At 35.1% G+C, this 24,529-nt stretch overlaps 1 long non-coding RNA gene across 1 annotated transcript in view; it reads right to left on the minus strand.

The window, feature by feature from the left end:
• Window positions 1–9,330: 9,330 nt before the first annotated feature.
• The window catches only part of LOC144238858 (uncharacterized), a 23,679-nt gene continuing 8,480 nt past the window's right edge, over window positions 9,331–24,529 (minus strand). Inside the window, exon 3 of the long non-coding RNA XR_013337233.1 lies at window positions 9,331–10,231. This is a non-coding gene — a long non-coding RNA (uncharacterized LOC144238858). The remainder of the gene's footprint in view (window positions 10,232–24,529) is intronic.

Consider the following 24,529-nt stretch of genomic DNA (forward strand, 5'->3'; position numbering starts at 1 on the left):
CCCCTCATGACTATGTGAACAGCGTCTCCTCGTAAGATTTTAGATGGGCCTATGCAAGTGAGGTGTCCTAAAGCCTTACTACTCTGATGCTAAATGCATATCCAGAGACAAATACGATTTTGGGGGGGGTCATATTTCTTTGTATGTTTTTATATAAATTCTAGCTAGCTAACATACAGTGTGATATTAGTTTCAGGTGTATAATTTAGTGATTCAACACTTCCATGCAACATCCAGTGCTCATCACAAATGCACTCCTTAATCCTCGTCACCCATTTAACCCATCCTTCCACATTCCTCCCCTCTACTAACCATCAGTTTGCCAAAACCTATTTTAATATCTGTATCTTTGTGGTGCTTGGGTGACTCAGTCAGTTAAGCATCCCACTTTGGCTCAGGTCATGATCTCACGGTTCATGGGTTCGAACGCCCCGTTGGGCTCTGTGCTGACAGCTCAGAGCCTGGAGCCTGCTTCAAATTCTGTGTCTCCCCCTCTCTCTGCCCCTCCCCTGCTAGTGCTCTCTCTCTCTCAAAAGTAAATAAACAATAAAAAATTTTAAAAACTGTCTATATCTATATAGATATTTTTGAGGTATAACTCATATGTTATAAAATCCATAATTTTAAATTATACAATTCAGTAAATTTTAGTATATTTTTTACAGTTGTGCACTACCACTAACTCCAGAACATTTTCATCACCCTAGAAGGAAACTTTGTACTTATTAGCACTCATTCATGTCGCTCACCCACCAGTCCCTGTCAACCACAGCATTAGTCAGGTCCACCAGAGAAGCAGAACTGATAGAATAGGAGAGAGAGAGAGAGACAGAAAAGGATTAACTAAGAGATATTGGCTCATGAGATTATGGAGACTGAGGAGTCCCATGATTTGCCGTCTGCAAGCTATAGGCCCAGGAAAACTAGTGGTATAATCCCAGTCCAAGTCTGAAGGACTGAGTTCTGGGGGATTGATGGTGTAAATCCCAGTTTGAGTATGACAGCCCAAGAACCAGAAGCACTGATGTCCAAGCGCAGGAGAAAACAGATGCATCAGCTCAAGCAGAGAGCAAATTTGCCATTCCTCCACCATTTTGTTTTATTCAGGTCTTCAGTAGATTGGATGATGCTTACTCACATTGAGAAGAACAACCTTCTCTACTCAGTTTACTAATCTATCATTTATTTATTTATTTATTTATTTATTTATTTATTTATTGTTCTCTCAAGCTTTACTGAGGTGTGATTGGCATTCAATAACTGCACGTAACTAAAGTTTACAAATTTTATAAGTTTTAAACAGATTTATGAAGCTGTCACCACAATCAAGTGAACATATCCATTACCCTCAGAAGTTTCCTTGTGATACTTCATATTCCCTCCTTCCTACTCTTCCTGGCCCCTTCTGCTCCTTGCATTTTATACAATTTTATGTAAATGGAATCATACAAAATATACTCTTTTTTTACACATAATTCTTTCACTTCTTTCGCTTAGCATAATTACTCTGAGATTCATCCATATCCTTCAGTCTACTGATTAAATGCTAATCATGGGGCACCTGGGTGGCTCAGTCAGCTAGGCATGGGATTCTTGATTTTGGCTTCTGTTATGATCTCAGGGTTATGAGGAGGTCCTAAGAGGGAGGCTTATATTGAGCTCCACTCTGGACATAGAGACTGCTTAATATTCTCTCTCTCCCTCTCCTCTGCCCTTGCCCTGCTTGTGCATGCTCTCTTCCTCTCTCTCACTCTTGCTATAAAAAATAAATAAATAAATAAATAAATAAATGCTAATCGTTTCTAGAAAAACCTTCACAGATATGAAAAATAAATAAAGAAAATTATCAGGGGCATTATGTGAAGATGGGCATATTGATAAAGGGGAAATTCTCAAGAAGGCAAAGAATCCTTAATGTCTATCCACCTAACAACAGAATATCAGTGGCATGACTAATTTACAAAAAGGGATTGTCAAAATATATACAGTTTATACATAACATAGAATAAATTACAATGCTCTGGATACTTTAAGAAATTAAAGAATTACATTTTAATTATTATAGCATATTAAACATATTTTAATTTGAAATATTATCTCCCCACATAAATGTGAGATACTTGGTAAAATAGTTATATCAAGCATACATTCTAAGTATTTTTATGCACTACAGAGGTTAATAATTTATTTTGAGTGTACTTATTGAGTATATTTGAGAGCTGTGATGTTTCAGTGTACATATATATGCAACATATCAGTGAACTGATACAAAATCATGCATAGATGACACCATAAATTACAAAAACCCAAGCATGAAATCTACAGGAACTCTTTTTAAAAAAAATTTTTTTTAAATGTTTTATTTATTTCTGAGAGACAGAAAGAAAGACAGCGTGAGCCGGGGAGGGTCAGAGAGAAAGGGAGATATAGAACCTGAAACAGGCTCCAGGCTCTGAGCTAGCTGTCAGCACAGAGCCCGATGCAGGGCTCGAACCCACAAACCGTGAGATCATGCCCTGAGCCAAAGTCAGATGCCTAACCGACTGAGCCATCCAAGCGCCCCAAAATCTATGGGAACTCTTAGGATATTTGCTATTTTTCAATCAAATAGCATAGGTTTTTCACATCCACATGTTTTTACATGCTTAAACAATATGAAACGTATGCTATAAGTTTATTAATGAAACAATGGATTTAAATATATTGATTTTGTTAAGGTCACCAAGTTATTAATCTTCTGGATTTGAACAAAAGCTTATAGATTCCAAGTCAGGTCATTTTTTAAAATTATTATATCACACTTCCTAATGCACTACCAATGCTAGGGTAGCCATAGATATAAATTAATACAGTAAACATAATTGCCATACATACTAGGAGATAGATTAGAACAAAGGATTGATAGATTTGTAAAAGTAAACTTAAAATTCATTTTAGAACATATGAATTTCAAAGGCTCACATTCCTTAGGGATACTTGGGTATAATTTCATGAGAGGAGGATAACTCTAGCAATTATTAGTTACTGTAATCTCTTGGTGTGCATATAATTATCAGGGCATCCCATCAAAACCATAAGGGAAAGAGATGTAGAACATGAATCTTCACAATTCATTCAAGTTGCTTTAAGAGCTGAAACCATGCAGAAATAATTGTACATAAAGAGAAGTTTTGCAACACAAATGCTGCATGCCTCACATTACGAAGATTTTAGATGTTTTAAAATTAAATCTAAAAGTCCCATTTTCTTAACCAATATATATTGGATGGTTTTTTACATGTTAACAGTCTCCTTGATTCTGGAGATTTCTAATCCCTGTTCCTGTGAGGTAGAGAAAGAGAACCAAAATAATTTCCTGAAATAGATTACTCATGATACAATGAAGTAAATGGCAGTGAAAGACTTGGAAAGGGTATTAGGCAAACAGACAGGGAATAAGGGGAAGCCAAGCAAGAATTGAAGATAAACTTATAGTTTTCTCATTTTAAAATCAATTTAAATAGTTAAGAAGGAGTTTGGCAGGTGAAAAGGTGGTGGAAAGGCATTTCAAGCAGAGCCCATGTATCCAAAAAAGCCTGGTATGGGAGGTGTAAATGCTCAGAATGTCATAAATATAAAACATGGAATAACAACAATAAAGCTAGAGAAGCAGGCAGATACAAGAATCTTTAATGTCATAATAAAAATGTATTTTCCCCTAGAGTTTGAGTAAGTTGTGAGAAGATGCATGGTATATTTAATTTCGTATTTTAGATAGATCTCTGTGACCTTAATTTTATACTACCTAAAATAACACTGAAACAGGAGGGCCTGGGTGCCTCAGTCAGTGGAGCATCCAACTCTTGATTTCAGCTCAGGTCATGATCTCAGGGTCATGGGATCAAGCCCCATGTTGGGCTCCCACGCTGATCATGGACTCTGCTTAAGATTCTCTCTCTCTCGGGGAGCCTGGGTGGCTTAGTCAGTTAAGCTTCCGACTTACGCTTGGGTCATGATCTCGCAGTTCGTGGGTTTGAGGCCCGCATCGGGCTCTGTGCTGACTGCCAGCTCAGAGCCTGGAGCCTGTTTCAGAGTCTGTCACTCCCTGTCTCTCTGACCCTCCCCTGCTCACGCTGTCTCTCTCTCTCTCCTAGAAATAAATAAAACATTAAAAAAAAAAGATTCTCTCTCTCTGTCTCTCTCCTTCTCTCTCTCCCTCCTACCCCCACTCATGTATTCTCTCTCCCTCTCTCTAAAATAAAATAATAATAATAAATAACTGAAACATTAAGTATCTTATTGTACATTTTAATGGACATTTTTCTTGAGTAAATTTGAAATTCATGTGCAATCTTAAGAAAAATACAAAGAAATCTTGTGCATCCTTTACCTACTTCCCTCCACTGGTAATGATTTGAAAAACTAGTACAGTATCACAATAGGGTACTGACCTGGATACAACCCACCAATCTTATTCGGATCTTCAGCTTTACTTACACTCGTGTGTGTGTGTGTGTGTGTGTGTGTGCACACGCACGTGCACAAACACACATGCTTAGTTCTATATAATTTTATCACCTCTGTAGGTCTTGTATTAACTACCACAGCCAAGATCCTAAATAGTTCCTTTGCCAAAAGGACCCCATGAAAAGGTTCTCCTTTCATGCCCATATCCTCCTACCCTCTCTTCGCAAGCCCTTGCCCCCATGTCTGGACAACCAGTGGCTACATCTTCCATTTCTAACATTTTGTTATTCAAAATGCTACAGGGGCTCCTGAGTGGCTAAGTTCGGTCAGCTTCTGACTTTGGCTCAGTTCATGATCTCATGGTTTGTGAGTTCAAGCCCCAGGTCTAGAGCCTACTCTGGATTCTGTGCTCCCCTCTCCTTATGCCTGTCCCCCACTCACACTCTGTCTCTGTCTCCTGTTCTCTCTCTCTCCTCCCTCAATAAATGTTAAAAAATGTTACATAAATAAAATCATATAACTTTTTGAGATTGGGTTTCACTCAGCATAAGATTCATCCAAGTTGTATATATTAATGGTTCACTCTTGGTTACTGCTAAGTAGCATTCCATGATGCGTATGTACTATAGTTATCTTACTATTTAACTGTTAAAAGCGATATGAACTGTCCTAGTCTTTTTTTTCACAATTGAGAATAAGATTGGCTGTTATGAACACTCTTGCACAAGTATTTGTGTCAACATGAATTTTTGTCTCTTTGGAATAAATGACCATTAGTGCTATTGCTAAGTTGTATTGTAATTACAGCTTTAGTTTTATGGGAAACTGACAAAGTATTTTCTAGAGTGGCTCTGCATTTTACATTCTCAACAGCAAGGTAACAGTGATATAGTTTCTCTACATTGTTCCCACCGTTTGGTGTTTCCATTCTTTTTTATTTTAGTCATTCTGATAGGTACACAGTAATATCTCATTGTGGTTTTATTTTTTTATTTTCTTAATGTCTAATGATGCTGAATATTTTTTCAGATACTTATATGCCATCTGTATATCATCAGCAGTGAAATGTCTACTCATCTCATTTGCCCATTTTCTAGTTATTTTTTTTAATTATTCCACGTGATTATAGATTTTCCTGTTTTCTTTCTATTTTAATTTGATTCTTCTATAGTCAGGAAACATACTTTTAATTATTTTAAATTTGTTAAATTGTGTTTTATAATGCAAAATATGGACTATTTTGGTGAAAATGTCATTTTGCATAAATGATTATTTTGCTGTGGTTAGTTGGAGTCTGAGTTGGAGTTGGAATTGACTGTGTTGTTCCACTTGCCTATATCCTTGCTAATTTCTGACTAAAAGTTCTATCATTTGCTGAAAGGCAGGCATTAAGGCCTCCATCTAAAATTATGGATGTTCTGTTTTTCCTTTCAGCGGTACCAGTTTTTGTGTCACGTATTCTGAGATGATTGTTTGGTATGTATACACTTAAGATCATTGTGGCTATCTTCTTGATTGATCCTTTGGAAAAAACATTTAATGCACCTCTTTGTCTCTAGTAATTATCTTTGCTGGGAGCATAATTAACCAGATATTAATACAGTCACTCCTCATCAGAGCTCGTGGGTTGGAACCCCACTTTGGGCTCTGTGAGGACAACTAAGAGCCTGGAGCCTTTTTTGGATTCTGTGTCTCTGTCTCACTCTGTCTTTCCCCTGCTTTTGCTCTTTCTCAAAATAAATAAACATTAAAAAAAAGTGACTTGTTTCAGATGAAAATTCCCACAAACTTATATCTTTAGTTACTTAAGCCTTATTGTCTCCTTTTGTAGGAAGTACAACATACACAGATATTGTTACTTAACCATTACAATCAAAAAGGAGTTTTCTTCTGGCTAGACCTTTTCTTATAGATACTCAGGGTCAAAAAAAAAAAAACTTCCTGCTGTATTCTCACTAACAATAATAAACTTTGAAAATACTTTTTGAAGATAATAAGTCACTAAAAGTTTTGGATTATTACCTAAATATACTTGCACATTTTGTAAAAAAAATATATATATATATATAGTTTTTTCATAACTTCTTAGTAAACACAAGTCTTTTGTCATAGTACATTAAAATTAGTCTGCTCACATATTGAATATTACCTTAAAGTAATAGCAGTAGCGACAATTTATAAGTTTCTGAAATATTTCCCTTCTGGTATTTAAGAGTCTAGTTATTTAATTCTTCAATATGCAGTGACTTGGACATTCGAAATTACAGATATACAAAATTATTAACTTAATATATGCAACAATAAAGATCACAAAAAAGTCCCCAATACTAAATTAACCAATTTTCAATCACTGCAAATAGCTAATTTAGAAAATAAGTCTATCCATTTGGACATTTTAGAAGTACACTGGTGATAATCAACAAAATTAAAACTAATTGTCCAATTCAAGCCTTAATGTCAGAATCAGAGAGAAAAGTACACAGAACCAAACTTTAATGATATAACTTATTCATACCTTCAAGTTTCTTCTAATTTCCCTTATAGGCTTGTCTCAGCTAGATGGCTGGCCACTTTCCTCTGATGTGTTCTTTAATCCTTATCATTCTGCTAAGTCTATAAGCTTACTGCCTTCTCATGGTTCATACACTTAGCCTTTTGGAAGATTAAAACCATTGAGATAATTTGTTGAGGTCTTGACTGAATTTGTAATGCCAAAATACTTCATACTTGCTGTTGCTAGGTCAGAATACCTATACCTCCCCTTAAGCTCTTGAATCAAAAGGGGGAAGGTGATTGTAGAAAGAAATATATCCCAAAGAAAAATAAATCAAACCACAAATCTTTCAAAAAAAAAAAAAAAAAGGAATGCACTTATATTGAATAATCAAAGCAAGTTATATTAAAACAGTATCATCTCTGAGGTGTATATATACTATAGAATACTACTTAGCCACAAAAAAGAGAGAATGAAATCTTGCTATTTGTGACAACATAGATGGACCCAGATGGTATTAAACTAAGTGAAATAAGTCAGCTAGAGAAAGACAAAAACCAAATGGCAACAAAACAAATGAACAAAGAAAATAAAACAGAAACAGACTCACATATAAAAGAAATAGATTGTTAGTTGCCAGAGTAGGGAGATGTTGGAGGGCCAGGTAAAATAGTTGGAGAGAATTAAAAGGTACAAATTGACCACTATAAAATAAATAATTCATAAGGATGTGATATACAGCATAGCAGATACAGTCAATAATGTTGTTATAACTTTGTATGGATACATATGGTATCTGTATTCAGCATGAGGAACATTTCATAATTTATGAAAACATCAAATCAATGGAATGTACCCCTGAAACTATTAGAATATTATATGTCAATTATACTTCAATAAAAATATATCCTCTCCTTGTAAAAAATAGAGAAAAATTTTCTCAAGGAAGTACAATATTTAATTCTATAATACTGTGCAAGCATGTTTCTATAGTACATTATTAAGTCCATTCATAAGAATGTAGCACAAGTCAATTTTGATTAAATATAGAAATAATCTGACAAAAGCAGTGAATCAATTAAAATAAAACCCATTAACAAGAGAATAGTTATGAATTGGTTTCATGCTTCAAAAGACAGCATATAGAACCTATCTAATTACATCTATAAAACCTTCATTTCCATCAGCTGAGTATGTTTTTATGGAAACACAAAAATCCAATCATTTTGTGCACACTAGTACTTAGCGTGGCCATTTGTGTAAGTAGTGACATGGTGTTTTTCATGTCATTTGATTTTATACAATAACTTTGTATATAATTACTTATTTTGATCAAAGATTTCTAAGTGTTGACTATGTTATAATGACCAGAATACCTGTGTCTAGCTACCACCTTCATTAAATGAGGCCTGTTGGCTTGCTCTGATTGTTCTTTGGAGGTCTTAATTCCCAATGTCTTCAAATAACCAGTTAAAATTATGCTTTCGGTTTGTATGTTTGGTCAGAAAGGATAGATCAATATAGTGTGGATCACTCAGGACCCTCAGAAGTCCTGTCACTTGAAAAGCCATGATATGACTTTCAAGCAGTTGTGGCTTTTGAGTGACTGAGCAGGTATAGACATCACAAATGATACTAGGAGCTACCGCTTATACAACACTGCTTTAAAAGATTCTTGTAGCTAACTTGTACTAATTCTTGTACTAACTTGTACTACAAGCTAACTTGTAGCTAATTCTTGTACTCTAACATGTTTTGAAAAAAAATATATATATATTTGCTACGTGAAAATCATAGCACATTACATTTATGTGATGTGACAGGAATTCAGTGAATAAATATTTTGGTAATAAAATTTCAAAAATGGAGGGTTAAACAAAGTCATGTAAGTAAATTGACCACAGAACTCTTCAGAGTCAATATGTAAAAATAACCTTAAATCTCTATTAGGGTTCAGCAGAGAGACAGAACCACATAAAATTGTGTGGCTTTTCTGTATACATACATTAATAAATAAAAAAATAAAAAATAAATAAATAAATAAATAAATAAATAAATAAATATAAATATATATATACATAGTGTATATTATACAGACACACACATATATACACATATGTATATATATATATACATATTATACATAGAGAGAGAGAAACTTATTTATTATAAGGGATTGGCTCACATGTTTATGGNAATAAATAAATATAAATATATATATATACATAGTGTATATTATACAGACACACACATATATACACATATGTATATATATATATACATATTATACATAGAGAGAGAGAAACTTATTTATTATAAGGGATTGGCTCACATGTTTATGGAGACTGGCAAATTCAAATCTGAAGTGTGGTCTGGTAGGCTTGAGACTCCAGACAGCCAACAGTGCAGATGAAATCTAAAGGCAGTCAAGTGAAGAATCTTGGGGAAGGGTCATTCTTTCTATTCTTTTCAGGCTTTTAACTTATTGGATGAGGCCCACTCACATTATAAGGGCAATCTGCTTTACATTATCAACTAAATCTTACCCAGTTAATCTAATCCAAAAATACCCTTGTGCAAACTTCCAGAATAATGTTTGACCAAGTATCCGCACACTGTGGTCCAGTCAAATTAGCACACACAATTACCCATCATAATCTACTGGAGAGAGATACAATGTGCACTGTTTCCCAGGCTTGTCTGGTTAAGAAATCTTTCCTTCTACCTTTCTTTTTAATTTTTTTAATTTATTTTTTTAATGTTTATTTATTTTTGAGAGTAAAAGACAGAGCACAAGTCGGGGAGGGGTAGAGACAGAGAGAGAGAGGGAGACCTAGGATTTGAAGGCTTCTGAGCTGTCAGTACAGAGCCCGATACGGGGCTCAAACACACAAACTGAGATCGTGACCTGAGCTGAAGTCAAACACTTACCCAACTGAGCGACCCAGGTGCCCCAAGAAATCTTTCTTTAAACAAGCACATCATGATACATATACTTTCCAAGATACAAATATTTGTATGATACATTTATCTGGTTTTGTTTGGCTGTATAGACTACATATATGCCCCTAGGGCTACTATAACTAGCTGTTCACATAAAACAGTAGACATTTATTCTCATAGTTCTTAAATTTAAATTTAAGGTGTCAGCAGATCTGTGCTCATTACAAAACTCTCACTCCTTGCATCTTCCTGGCTTTCTGCGGTAGTCATAGATTCCTGGCATTTCTTAGTTTGTAACTTATCACTCCAATCTCTGCATCTGTCATTACACATAGTGGTGACATCCATCTGCAAGCAAAAAGAAAAAAAAAGAAAAAAAAGGTCAAATTGTGAGATATTTATAAAGTATCTTTATATGTCCATTGAAAGCTTTTGGAAAAATGAGGGATTGGTCCTTCATTTTGAGACCAATGGGACTCATTGGTCTCTCAGTATTCAGCCTAAATATCTACTATGTAAAGCAACTATGTTAGGTATTTTCTTTGTAAACATTACTTCGACCTATTTCCTTCTTAATTTTTTTAATGTTAATTTATTTTTGAGAGAGAGACAGAGTGTGGGTGCGAGAGGGGCAGAGAGAGAGGGAGACACAGAATCCAAAGCAGGCTCCAGGCTCTGAGCTGTCAGCACAGAGCTCGAAGTAGGGCCCGATCCCACCAACGCAAGATCATGACCTGGGCCAAAGTGGGATGCTCAACCAACTAAGCCACCCAGGCGCCCCCGACCTATTTGTTTCTTTTTAGAAGCTCTTGTTCTAGGAATGGAGATAGATCAAATAAAAATTATAATGTGAATACCATCATCGTAGAATGAAATACAAACTTTATTGGTCTACAGAGATACTATACAGTGAAGATATTTGGCCTGAGTCATGAAGGAGGAACCACTATGTTGCGGTTGGGAGGGTAGGCAGGAATTAGAGAAAGACGTGTGTGTGTGTGTGTGTGTGTGTGTGTGTGTGTGTGTGGTAGGGTGGGGGTAGTGTCTGTTAGTGGCAACAAGGATAGTGAGACATAAATATGGTGTTTGTTTTTGTTCCCAGTAGCATTCTGAAAACTAGTTTACAGAATTTGATTGGATCACTTTTAAAACCTGATAGCTTTTTACTCAAACTTGTTCTCATCAGGAAGTAAAGGTCAATCTTTTCATGAAAACAAGAATTCAATCTACGCACTTTGTGCTACTGGAAATAATAAATAAATGGGCCATTAGGAAACAGTAAAACAGGTAATATGCACATCACTACTTAGATAAAAATTTTAAAAATGACTTCAATAAATTTGGAAAAGAATGACTTAATACAACCTTCACAGAACAGTGAAGATTTCATATTCCAGCCAATTAAATAAGAGTCACACAGAGTTGCTAGATGCCGCACAGGCTTGATTACAAATAGCTAGAAGTCATAGATAGATTATATATTCTGAAAATTCCTCACATCACAAATGAAATGTTACAACACAATCATTTTAAATACAAAGCTTGCAAAAACCATCAAAAACACTCAACATTTTAAAATATTAATGAATTAAACAAATGTAAATGAAAAATGGAATACAAAATACTTTATAAGAGTAATATTTTATTTTATTTATTTAAAAGTTTATTTATTTTGAAAGAGTGAGTAGTAGAGGGATAGGGAGAGAGAGAGAGGGAGAGAGAGAGAGAGAATCTCAAGAATGCTGGTCTATCAGCACAGAGCTTGATGTAGGGCTCAAATGCTCAAACCATGAGATCATGATGGGAGCCAAAATCTAGAGTCACACTCTCAACTGATTGAGCCACCCATATGCCCCAGAGCAATAATTTTAGAATCAAAGGATATATACCAATGCTCACATCAGGGATTTTAAACATTGGATACCAATGGACAGGCAAAGAATGGGAGAAGAGGGTTCAGTTGGGTGGAGAGTTAAAATGGAGATCCTGGCATGAACCTGGGATCCTGAGTTTGAATTATCAATGACAAGGTGATCTAGATAAATTTCTCATGCCAGCAAAGGAAGCCTACAGATACACATCTTTGTCTGCTTTAGATCTAAAGGAAAAACTTGCCCATTTAACAACTACTCAATGTCTACTAAAGTGATATGCAATTTTTCTAAGTGTTTAAGACGCATTACTGACCCGTCAAAACAGACTAAGATTTCTATCATCATGGTAACTAGGTTCTGAAAGGGAGAGAAAAGGTAGTAGATGGTATAATGGATTCCTGGATTCTTTCTCTTTGGGACTCAGGCACTCTTTCTGCCAGCAGTGTTGCCTGCTGGTTGCCAACTGTTTGAAACTGCTGTAGGAATTGCCCTTGGTCAAAAGGAATTGCTTTGGCCAAGTCTGTCCTTCCCCCCTGGGCATCCTGCATCTAACAAAAGGTATTATAGTAAGACAAAGATTCAGCTTCCTCGCCTCAGTTGGAAGAAAACTGAAGAAAGGCCTTGGTGTAACATCTCGTAAAATCACCTGAAGACTTTGATGAAATTCCACCAAAACGGAATTTCTGTTTTTCCCTAACCATGCTTTTATCTCTCTTTTACATGTGTTGTTGGTTCCCAATAAACTTACTGCCCACAAATCTCTATCTCAAAGCTTCTATCTTGGGAAAGCAGACCTAAGACTCTTGATGCCAGGATTGGTAAAGACAAATGACTCTAAATTAAATTCTTGTTGTTTGGGGCATATGGGTGGCTCAGTTGGTTAAACAGCTCCTGGGTTGGAACCCTGCATCAGTCTCTGTGCTGACAGCTCAGAGCCTGGAGCCTGCTTCAGGCAGGCTTCTGTGTCTCCCTCTCTCTTTCCCTTCCCCACTCACACTCTGTCTCTCTGTTTCTCTCTCTTTCAAAAATAAACATTAAAATTAATTTAAATTTTGTTTTATGATCAACCTGCCAGCCAGATGGCAATGTAGAGCCTGATGGTTTGTAAGTTTGTAAGTTTGTAAGATATACACACATAATCACTACTGGGTTTATTATCAGTTATATTATGATGATGGGATGTATATAACAAAGACAATTATTTTAAAAATTATATAGAGAGAAAAGATCAAAAGAAAATATTATGAAATAATATTGGTTTTATTTCATTTGAAGGATATATAATTTATCTTATTTCCATTCATTTTCCATTCTTTATTTTTAATGAGAAAAGACATAAACTAAATTAATAAGTTGAACTAAATATTAAAATTCAAGCTTATTTTTAAATGTTTATTTATTATTTTTGAGAGAGATAGGGCACAGGCACATACACTTGCTTATGAGTCGGGCGGGGGGAGCGCAAAGAGAGAGGGAGACAGAGGATCCTAAGCGGAGCGGGCTCTGTCCTGACAGTGGAGAGCCCTATTTGGGGGGGATTTGGGCTGGAACTCATGAACTGAACCATGAGATGATGACCTGAGCTTAAGTTGGATGCTTAGCTGACTGAGCCACCCAGGCACCCTTTATGTTTATTAATATTGTTAAATTTAATATCACTATTATCAGCATGCAATAGATTTTAGAAAGTGAATGCCCACAGAATGTCATAAACCTTTAAATTTATCCCTAGGGAAGTGCCTTTAATTATATTAAGCATTAAAATGCACATTTAATGTCACAGATACAGATTTTATATGACTTTTTATTAATGTTTTACTTATTTATTTTAAATGTTTTATTTATTTCTGAGAGAGAGAGAGAGAGAGAGACAGCATGAGCAGGGGCAGGTCAGAGAGAGAGGGAGATACAGAATCTGAAACAGGCTCCAGGCTCTGAGCTGGCAGTCAGCACAGAGCCCGACGCTGGGCTCGAACCCACAAACCGTGAGATCATGACCTGGGCTGAAGTCGGACGCTTAACCGACTGAGCCACCCAGGTGCCCCAATGTTTTATTTATTTTTGAGAGAGACAGAATGAGCAGAGGAGGGGTGGGGGGGGAGAGAGAGAGACAGAGAGAGAGAGAGAGAGAGAGAGAATCCAAAGCAGACTCCAGGCTCTGAGCTGTCCGCACAGAGCCTGACATGGGGCTCGAACCCATGAACCACCAGATCATGACCTAAGCCGATGTCATACATTTAATCAACTGAGCCACCCAGGCACCCCTAGATTAAATAACTTTTAAGATATTTTCATATTTTATAATCATGTGATATGTCCAGCCACAAAGAGCTACACTGATATCATGAAAGCAGCCATTTCATCTACTCTCTGGTTTATGATGAGTAAATCACGTTTTATTTCTATGCTTTCCCTCCTACAGTTCTGCATATTTTGTGTGATATAATCACTGGCTAAGAGGAACAATTACCAATCAATAATATCCTTCCCAATTCCCCTCTCCATATCATCCCAGCCCTCCTGTAGCATACAATTACATTTTCTGCATTAAAGATTATCAGTAACCTCCTAACTGAAAAAAGCAGCATCTTCTTTTCTACTCTTAGATTACTTGATAGAATATCTCAACCTTGACCACCCTTCATTGTGTGGGTTGTTCGTTTTGTTTTGTTCTGAACAAGTAGCCTCCTCTACGCTGTCTTCTAAAATCAAACTCCACTCTTATACCCAGGATAATTAATTCTTCCTTTAAAGGCTTAGCTAGTATTTTCTCTCCCTTTCATTTCTATTGCCAGTGCTCCAGAAAACTACACTCATCATCATCCCACAGGTTAATTCAATATCCTTCTGTTACACTTCTTTTCCATCTTGCCTTCAACACACCAGATCATTTGCCACTGCTGCTGCCAGACTAACATTTTAAAACTGCAGGTCTGTTCCTAGCAGTTCCTTCCTCAAATCATTCACTGGCTTATTCATAGAATGTGTAGTTCTTCAATGTATATAGCCCCAGTTTACTATTTCCCATATACATAATGATATTCAGCTGTGTTGTCTGCTTCCTACCTCAGATTTTTTCAGGTACCCACATGGATTTACTCCCGTTCTAACAAGGACTTGGCATTTACTTTCTTCTCTAGGTGAATTCCTCAAAGATCTTTTTTAGATACTACTTGCCCTATGATGACTTTCTTGATAATCCCTGAATACCAACTATGCACATGGACTATTTTTCTGTTAATTTTACCAGGACCTTTGTGATTCCAAATCTCCTTACCCGTGGTGATATTCTCTAAATGGTTTCAGCGATGAATTTTCCTTGGTCTTCATGTCGTGGCTCAGATATCATCCCTTTACAGATGTTTTCCTTGACTTAAACTAGAATAATCTTCATAACACTTGTCAGGGTCTAAAATATCTCTATGTTGTGTTTATTCACCTTTTTTTTTTAACTCATGTAAACTCTATGGAAACAGAAATCTTTCTGTGTTTGTTGTATTAAGATAATTTTTGAGACCAGTTTTGGGTTCACAGCAAACCTAGGGGGAAGGTATATATAATCTCCTGCCTACAGATATGCATAGTTTTCTCCATCAATATCCCCCACCAGAGAAAATAGTAACTCTCAAAAATAAGTCTAAGTTTCAGCTCAATATATAGTGGTTTTATTATAAAACTATTATAAATGTTGGGACTCAATCCTTTGAAAAAATTATAAGACATTTTATTTCAGCATTCATACTATCCATCAAGTTCAAAAATAAAGAACAAAAATTTCAACAAGTCTACTTCCAGATATTTCCTTCAAACTGTAAGTGAAATATATAGCAACATTTAAAGAAAAACTCTCCTCATGGACTAGCACTGAATGGTACCATGCCCTTCTTTCTTGGAGATATAGACCCTTAAAATAATTGAGTTTTACCAAAGACATCCAGAAGTTTCTCTAAATATACTAGAGTGTGATCATTCTGACACAATAACATATGCCACAAACTACCAAAGGCTGTAAAATGTGCCACTAGTATAAATTGTTTTAAAAACAGAGTTGGGCAAGTATTTGGAGAAAAGAAATATTGAAGGGCAGACCCGCTAAATCAAAAGGAAGCGATGGGCAATAAATGCCAAGCTACTGAGCTCTTGTAAGATTTACTGCAAATTCTTACTGTGCACTAGCCTCATTTTTTTTTCCTGTGAAGAAAATGAAATTATAAGGTATCATGCCAAATCTCATGAAATGTCATGATATGGCAGTACAAAATGATCACTTTTTGCATGAAGCTCCTGAAAATGGTTTTGTAAATGGCTATAGCATTAAATCCCCCAGTAAACTACAGCTATTTTTAGAAAAAAAATAATTGTTAAGTAATTTCACATTATTTAATTTCTTAATATAGGACATTTTATTATTTTCTATTTTTGAGATTACATTTATTTGAAAGTCTTCCTATAATGTGTCATTGTTTATGGTAGCTAACTTGTTATTTTTTAATGAGGAAGATGTTGACTCTTTCCTAAACAGGACAAGTACTTAGCTTTGTTTTTCAGTAAATGAGATGCATTTCTGTTTCAGTCACTTTCTTTGACCCATGCATTACTAAATACATTTATTTATATTGACTGACAATTGGGATTTACTTGGCAAAATTAAACATCCTGGCCTATGCAGAGATGTGGCCCATGGAAAAGGTGTTAGAAATACTATAATAATTTTACCTAAAAACATTCAGCAGAGAATTCGGCAACTGAATTCTCTAAGCCAGACACAATCCCCCACCAATACACTGGCATTCTTTCTGCAAACCTCTTGTATTAAATCATTTCAGAATCTTTTTCTCAAACTGTAAAATTTAGAATCCACCTTGGATGGTTCTCCCTCACATCTACTGTGATGGACTCGGAAATGATCTGTACTTAAATCTCCCTGGAAAGGCATTCTTGTTTCTGGGTATTAGAAAGGCTGTCAGCACTCAGTCTTCAGCTGTTGGCCGCTTCAGGGATTGTACTGGCTTCAGTGGACTACCTCAGCCAAAGTCATGCTGCTGGTGGTGTGGCTCACACCCAAGAATTAAATGCACAGGCAGTATGGAAACTCACTCATTTTAGCCCAATCCCAAGTTATTTCAGACTCAGGAATCTGCTTTTGGTCTGTTGAAACTCTTTGGACTAACTCACAGCTGGATTTCTCCCTCTGCCCATCCTTATTTCCTCATTCCCCTCTCTAAAGGTATTGATACCATTGTGATCCTTAATAAACATCCTGAATGCTAAACTCTCTCAAAGTCTGCTTCTCAAAGAATCCTATTCACAATACTCTCATACATTACCCCTTAAGTATTTCAGCTGTACCTCTAATTATCTTAAAAAAAATCACCTAGTTTTATAACCTCTGTGGATCCTGCCTCATTATAATCTTTATTATTTGAAGAGGAGGTCAAGGAGACCTCCTAACATAGGTCGCCTTTTCTAATACATATTCCTCACAACTAGAAAGAACTTTAATGTAAAGTAGATTGTCTCTCTCTTTATTCCCTCAGTGATAGTTCAACAACTACAGAATAAGGTTTAATCTCCTCAATATTTCATGCTGAATCATCTTTTGTTAAGACATTGCCTACTTTTTCAGACTTAATATCTTTTATTCAAACTTGCACACCCTGGAATTTAGCTTTGCTGAGTGTCCATTCTTCTCTTTATGACTGCTTCCTCGATATTTGCATTGTTGTCTCTTCCCAAAACATTCTTTGTCTTGTTACTTTATTGTCCCAGATCCAGCTAAAGCCATATTTTCATTATGATGCCTTTTCAAATTAAACCCTCTCTGACTTCCCACAGTGAGTTGGGTGTCTTCTCTGCCTCCATAACTTTGTGTGTGTGTGTGTGTGTGTGTGTGTGTTTTATATATACACACATATATAATATACATACATATATATATGAGTATATAAAGTTATTGTTATGTTGTTGTATAACTTTATCTCATCCACCCATTATGTTTATTAGAATTTGGTCTTCTAATAGGAGTGAATTCCTTTACATTTCTATCAAAGGCATTGGCGGACAGGTGTTTTATAACTTACGTAGGCCCTGAATGACTAATGAACACATGAAATGCTTACCTTAAACTACCCTTTTTTTCAGTTGAAAATAATTATGGTTAGTAGAGAAATGATACAATATTGATGTATGTGGCCCTTCATTTGTCAAGTAAATTTTACATTCAACTGATAAATTTTACTTCTAAAGACCCTATGAAGTGGACAATTTTCTACAGGATTTTTATGTTTCAAATAATGGCTAAAAGAGGGTTAATGAAGATAATTTTAGTCTTATATGATTTAAAATACTGCTATGATCTTTTTACAAATTTATTATACAGTTCTAAATTCAGAAAGGATAAATAAAGGACAAACTACAATTTCTCTGGTTTTTCCCATTTTTTTCAAGTTCTTTTTTTTTACCCATCTTATCTTTAAATTAACTTGTAGGGTCTAAATGAATACATTTCCAGGGATTTTGTTACCTTATCTTGATTTGGTGTTTCTGAACTAATGATGAAAATGCAGCTTATGTTTAGATTTAGCTTTTCAATTTGAACCTACTGAAGGACAAACATATTTCTTCAGGCTCTCGCTTGCTTTTAGATTTTAAAATCATCATTTTCTGTTTTATTAACAATGTCTTCATTGTTCTTCTTCCTCTTATTACTATTTAGAACCTTTCAAGTAATTCTTTCCAGTGTTATTGCTGCCCTTTGCAGATTCTCCTTGTAGGAAATTTAAATATTCAAAAAAATCATTCTCCAAAAATTGTCGAGTTGTCTAGAATGTTAATCAGCATGATTTTGTGTGATTACTTGCATCAGACTCAATGAGAACATGTGGCATTCCTTCTATCCAAAGTCACACATTCTTTATAAAATAATGTATAATTGTCTATAAACCATGATGATATTCTTTACAAAAGAATATGATTCTGCCTACAGGAAGATAATTGTTATAATAATACAGAATATGATATTATTGTAATATTATTATATGATCATTATAATGAGTTTTTCTTCACTGAAAGAATAAATATTTTGGATTTGAGAGGATTTTGTGTTCCACATAATTACTTTTTAACTATTCCTCATGAATTATTTCATTTAGATCCTACCTATCTGGGTCACGCTATCTATTCACAGCCACCTTCACCTCAGTTAATACTACAGGCAGCATGCAGAACTGAATATGCACATTCCAGCAGCCAGGCAGTGCAGAGTTGCAATAGCACTGCCATAACTTAGGTTTATGCTAATGCAGCCTAAAGTCACTTTAGCTTTTGAAGAGAATGTGCTGGAACATATGATTCATGTACCCAACAAAACTTGTAGCTATGAAATGCTTTCTTTTCAAATACTCATAGTTTCTTCTAGTATTCTTCACCTTTCATTGACTCCTCTGATCTGTCACTTCTTTTTTTTTTTTTTTAATGTTTTTTGGTTTTTTTTTTTATTTNCGACGCGGGGCTCGAACCCACGAACCGCGAGATCATGACCTAAGTGAAAGTCGGACGCTTAACCGACTAAGCCACCCAGGCGCCCCTGATCTGTCACTTCTTTGTAAGTTTCCTTCATGTGTTTCCCTAATTTGTTCCTTTGGGTCCTTTGGAAGTATTTTAAAAGGTCTTCATGACACATTGTCTTTGTGAAGCATGCTTTCGGGTTTTTTGTTGTCGTTGTTGTTGTTGTCATTTTCTTTTGTTTTTGCCAAAGAAAACTTGTGAAATATTTCAGCTGGTCCATCATGTATATCCTTAAACACACATACACAAACTCATATCTTATGTAATTGAATTCAGGGCTGTTTAACTTTTTTTCAGCATTTAAATCAATGCCATGCACATACTTAATAGTGCTCAATTCATTTTTGCAATAGTTGCTCACATTAAAAAATTAAAATTAACAAAAGACTGAATATCACTTCACCAACTCCAAAACCAAATATTAAAAATTGGATGAAACACAAACATCTAAAATTTTCAGAATTAAAAGAGCAGAAAATCATAATACCTAATGTAGTTAAACAAAAATATATAAATCATCATAAATACCAGCTTTTAGATGATGTTATTAAGGTACATAATAAAAAATTCAAATCATATGTTACAAGTTAGGCAGAGAAAGACAGATACCATAGTTTTCACTCATATGTAGATCACGAGAAACTTAACAGAGGACCATAAGGGAAGGGAAGGGGAATAAAAAATAGTTACTGAAAGGGAGGGAGGCAAACCATAAGAGACTGTTAAATACTGAGAACAAACTGAGGGTTGATGGGGTGTGGGGGAGAGAGGAAAATGGGTGATGGGCATGGAGGAGGGCACTTGTTGGGATGAGCACCGGGTGTTATATGGAAACCAACTTGACAATAAACTATGTTTAAGAAAAACATTTTAAAAGCAAGATAAAAATGTGTTTTCAGGTAGATAAGAGCTACAAATACAATAATTTGGATGAATAGTTTCAAATCTCATTAATTCATACCTTTGAGTTTCTTTTCAAAGCTATATCTCCAAAAAAGAAACAGTTTACAACCTTAGAAGATTCTTGGACACCTCAAGTGCTTTTGGAAAAAACACCTTAGATTAAGTAAATGCTTTATTTGTCAAAATGTTAACAAGTACACATTAGCTGAAGAAAACACACCAATATGTAAGAGTGATGGTAACTGGTTGAGGAATTGATGAACATTTCCTAATGTTTTGCTCTGTCTATTTTAAACTTTATTTAATAAGGAGATTAATGCTTTTCTAAAAACCTCAGTAGCAACTTATTTGAAAGCATATGAAAAATAGGACTTTAAAAATAACTCCTAAGAAAAAAAATTAGTCCAATGATAGTTATCTATAAATTAATTTTAAGATATAGTAGTATAATGAATGATATTAAAGGAAAATAAAGTGAGTATTTTGCCATTTGCAACAATATGGGTGGACCTAGAGGGTATTATGCTAAGTAAAATGAATCTGATAAAGAAAAATATTTTATGATTTTACTTATATGTGGACCCTAAAAAACAAAACAAATGAACACAAAAACAAAACATAAAGCAGAAACAGACCCCATAATTACAAACTGATGGCTGCCGTGGGGGAGGGGACAAGCAAAATAGATAAAGAAGAGTGAGAGATACAGGCTTCCAGTTATGTAATGTAATAAAAAGGTACATCAAAGGGAATATAGTTATTGTATTGTAATAGTGTTGTATGGTGACAGATGGCAGCTACACTTGTGTGTATGCTGACCACAGCATAAAGTGTAGACTTGCCACATTACTATGCTGTACAACTGAAATTAATGTAACATTGAATGTCAACTATATTCCCATAATGTTTTTTAAAAAGTACTCAGTGGCTGCATGAGATAGTATAAGACACTTACCAGAATGATAAAAACAAAGATTAGCAACATTCATGTAGAGTGATTAAAAAAACATTGTTACACTAAGGCAATACAATTATATACGTTAATGAGAAGGAATGAATAAACTTTTTCACAATCAATGAATGACATCAATGAATCTCACAAATATGAATTTAACTGAAAATAGACAGACAAAGGATGTAAAACTGGTAAGTGTAAACAATGGTGATAGAAGACAGGATATGGAGTCCTTCAGGGAAGAGAAATGACTGGAAAGGCACAAGAAGGAGCTTCTGAGCACATCTTTTCTTTATTTATTATCAAGCTTGTGAGTCTGGGGGGCGGGGCACTCACTTTGAGAAAACCCATTGAGCTGAATATTTGAGATTTGTGTATTTTTCTCCATGTGTGTTATACTCCAGAATTTTACCTTTTTAAAAAGGGACTACGTTAGATAGAATAAGAAACTATTTCAGTATTTTATAGGTTGGAAAAGGAACCACAGTTGAATCTGTGTTTAGGATTAGGGTTAGATAGAGGTAAGTTCAGCTCCTAAACAATTTCTAAAAAGCATCATATTTCCTGCACAGAGAAAAGAGAAGGGACGGGGTGAAAACTCACATGTGATTTAAAGGCTGGATTCATGATTTTTGTAACTGTATGTTAAATGCATGCTTACCAATATATACCTCATTTCGAAACCTAACTAGAAAGTGAATTTATTCTGAGAATACCTGAGAGCTAGAGTGTATTGAAGCTGGAGTGACATCCTCTTGGACTGGAAACATATTTACCCATTCTTTCCTGGTTTGTGGACCAAAAACATCATTTTAAAAAAAATATAATAAAAAAATAAAAAATATAATGAAAGTTGAGTTTTCATTTGTGACAAAGCCAAGAATTTGATAAATTAGTATCCTCTGGTTTTGTCTGAATTAAATATCTGAATTAGGAAATTATTTTAATCCAGATTATATTTTCATATACATTGGTCTAAAGTTAAAACACAAGTTAATGAGAAATAAGTAATTAGTTAATTAATCCCAGCACAAAAGTGGAAGTGATTCTTGCTTCACAAATAGGGAAGTGAAAAAATGACATTGCATTAAAAAAGAAATAATTTCATCCAAGAAATTATATGCCATTACTTGTTTTGGGTTTTGTTTTTTTTTTTTTTTCACTAANAAAATATAGCTTAGAGTAGGCCAGCCAAGTAGGGTTATTTTCTTATTTCACTTGATCTGAAGCATAGTCAGATTATGCGGTATCTGGAGAATGTGAAAGAATAGGAATACCGAATACAAGCCAGTGGAGAGAAACTGAAGATACCAGGGGTTCTGTAATTCAAGTGGGCAAACGGCATTCCTAAACTCAGATTTGGGTTAAGGATTTCAACTCCTCTGTATTATCTACAGGTTTTTAGTCTGCTTTATGGCAAATGCTATCAAAATTCGATTTCTACTGTCTTATAATTAGTGAATTTTCAGAAATCTTAATTTCAGACATTGCCAAGATACTAGGTAGAGGGAAACAGAATGGAAGATATACCACTAAAGACAGAATTTAAGATTTCTAGTGAGTTGTGGAACTCACAGAAATGAAAGCATTTGGGGTTTAGAGATGGAGTTCTAATATGTCTTTTTACATAATCATGAATGCACAGAAAATAATGATCAGTTTTAAGTGAATGAAAGGCAGCAATTTCATGCTGATGCTATGCAATTGACTTTTTAAAATAAATGTGGATTCATTTAATTCTGTTTGCTATGTGTGACTTGGGCGCAACTGTCCACAGCTGATGAAGGGCCAAAAGCTGTTTATTAACCGTGACCATTAATAAAAATACTTGCAATAGAAAATATGAGCAGTTATTTTTGAAAGAAGACACATTGTTTACCATTATTTTTAAACCTGCAATACAGAGTTACCTGCGTAATGAAATAAAACTCTTCAGTGGGCCTGACAATAGATTTCTCTTGTACTGCAGTGTTCTCAGATTTTTGAGACAAACTCTCCACACATCTGAGACATTTGGCCTTTAAAGTACATTCACCTCTGTCCATTACCTCTAAACTCAGTCAGCATGAGAGGCAAAATACATTTTGAAGGAACACAATGTAATTCATTACCAACTGCAATTGTTTCTGGCCTAGAAATACAGTTGTGGTATTTGAAGATAAACAAAAGCAATAGCACAGCAGCGTGATAGCTATCTGAACCCCACAGCTCAACAGCAAGATTTCAACTCCCTAGCTCCTCTGTCACTATCTGTGTGACCCTGGGCAAGTCACATAATCCCTCCATACCTTAGTTTTCTCAATGTAAAATAGGGGTATTACTAATAATCCTACCTCACAGGGTTATATGATAATGAAATGGATCTCGGATGTGAAGTGCTTAGAATCAAATATGGCACATTTAAGAGTACCATATTCATAAATCTAAAACATTAGCACATGACTCTAGTCTCCACTTTCTTCAATTTAATACAGACCGGGCCAGAATCACTGCCCTGGCAACTGTCTACTTTCTCGAGAGCTGCAATTATTTTCCTCTAACTCTAAATGGGAAGGCCAGGCTCCACTACAGTGCTCATGACATGCACAATTGCTCACTAAATGCTTGTTGGGTCTCTATTACACTCTGTCATCATGTTCTTCCTGTCTTTTAGGAATTCTATTACCCCTTTTTGAACTTCCCATATGTTTTCTGATTTGCATGATTTATTGATCTATTACGTATTTTATGCTGCCAAGTGAATCAATCTATAGATCTATCTACAGTCATTTTTTGAGCGCTCTCTCCATGACGACTACTGTGCTAACTGCTTTTCTACTATTTAACCCTCACAATAGCATTTAGGGGGTAGAACTTATCATTATTCATATTTTTCAAGTGAGAATAATAAGACTCACAGTCCAAAGTTTCATACCACAGGTTAGGCAGAGTTCACATATGAACACATTTGGAGACTATGATGTCAAGTTTTCCCTGGAAAAAGGAAAGGGGTAAATAAAAAAGAGAAGCAGGTATCTTCAAGGTCTTTGATTCTCCTTATAGAAATGCTGTCCTCTCCTGCTTTATTTATTTATTTCTCTGCCCCTCCTCATTTCAGCATGGATATCTTTGCAATCTTACATTGGGAAAAATTAAGCTAGCCTCTCTCATTTTGTCACCATCAAACTTAACTTTCCTATTCTTGTAACTATGCTGAAGGATGTTAGCAGATAGATATTGTTAAATAATTGATTCAGCCTCCATTAATGTAACATATTACTGAATGTCAGGAATTGTTTAAAATGTAGGGATATAGCAGTGAATAAAACAATAATATAAAAAACCCAAAGTCCTTATTAAAAAGGGATA

The sequence above is a fragment of the Crocuta crocuta genome, unplaced genomic scaffold (genome assembly GCF_008692635.1).
Source record: "Crocuta crocuta isolate KB4526 unplaced genomic scaffold, BGI_CrCroc_1.0 scaffold309, whole genome shotgun sequence".
NCBI classification, from domain to species: Eukaryota; Metazoa; Chordata; class Mammalia; order Carnivora; family Hyaenidae; genus Crocuta; species Crocuta crocuta.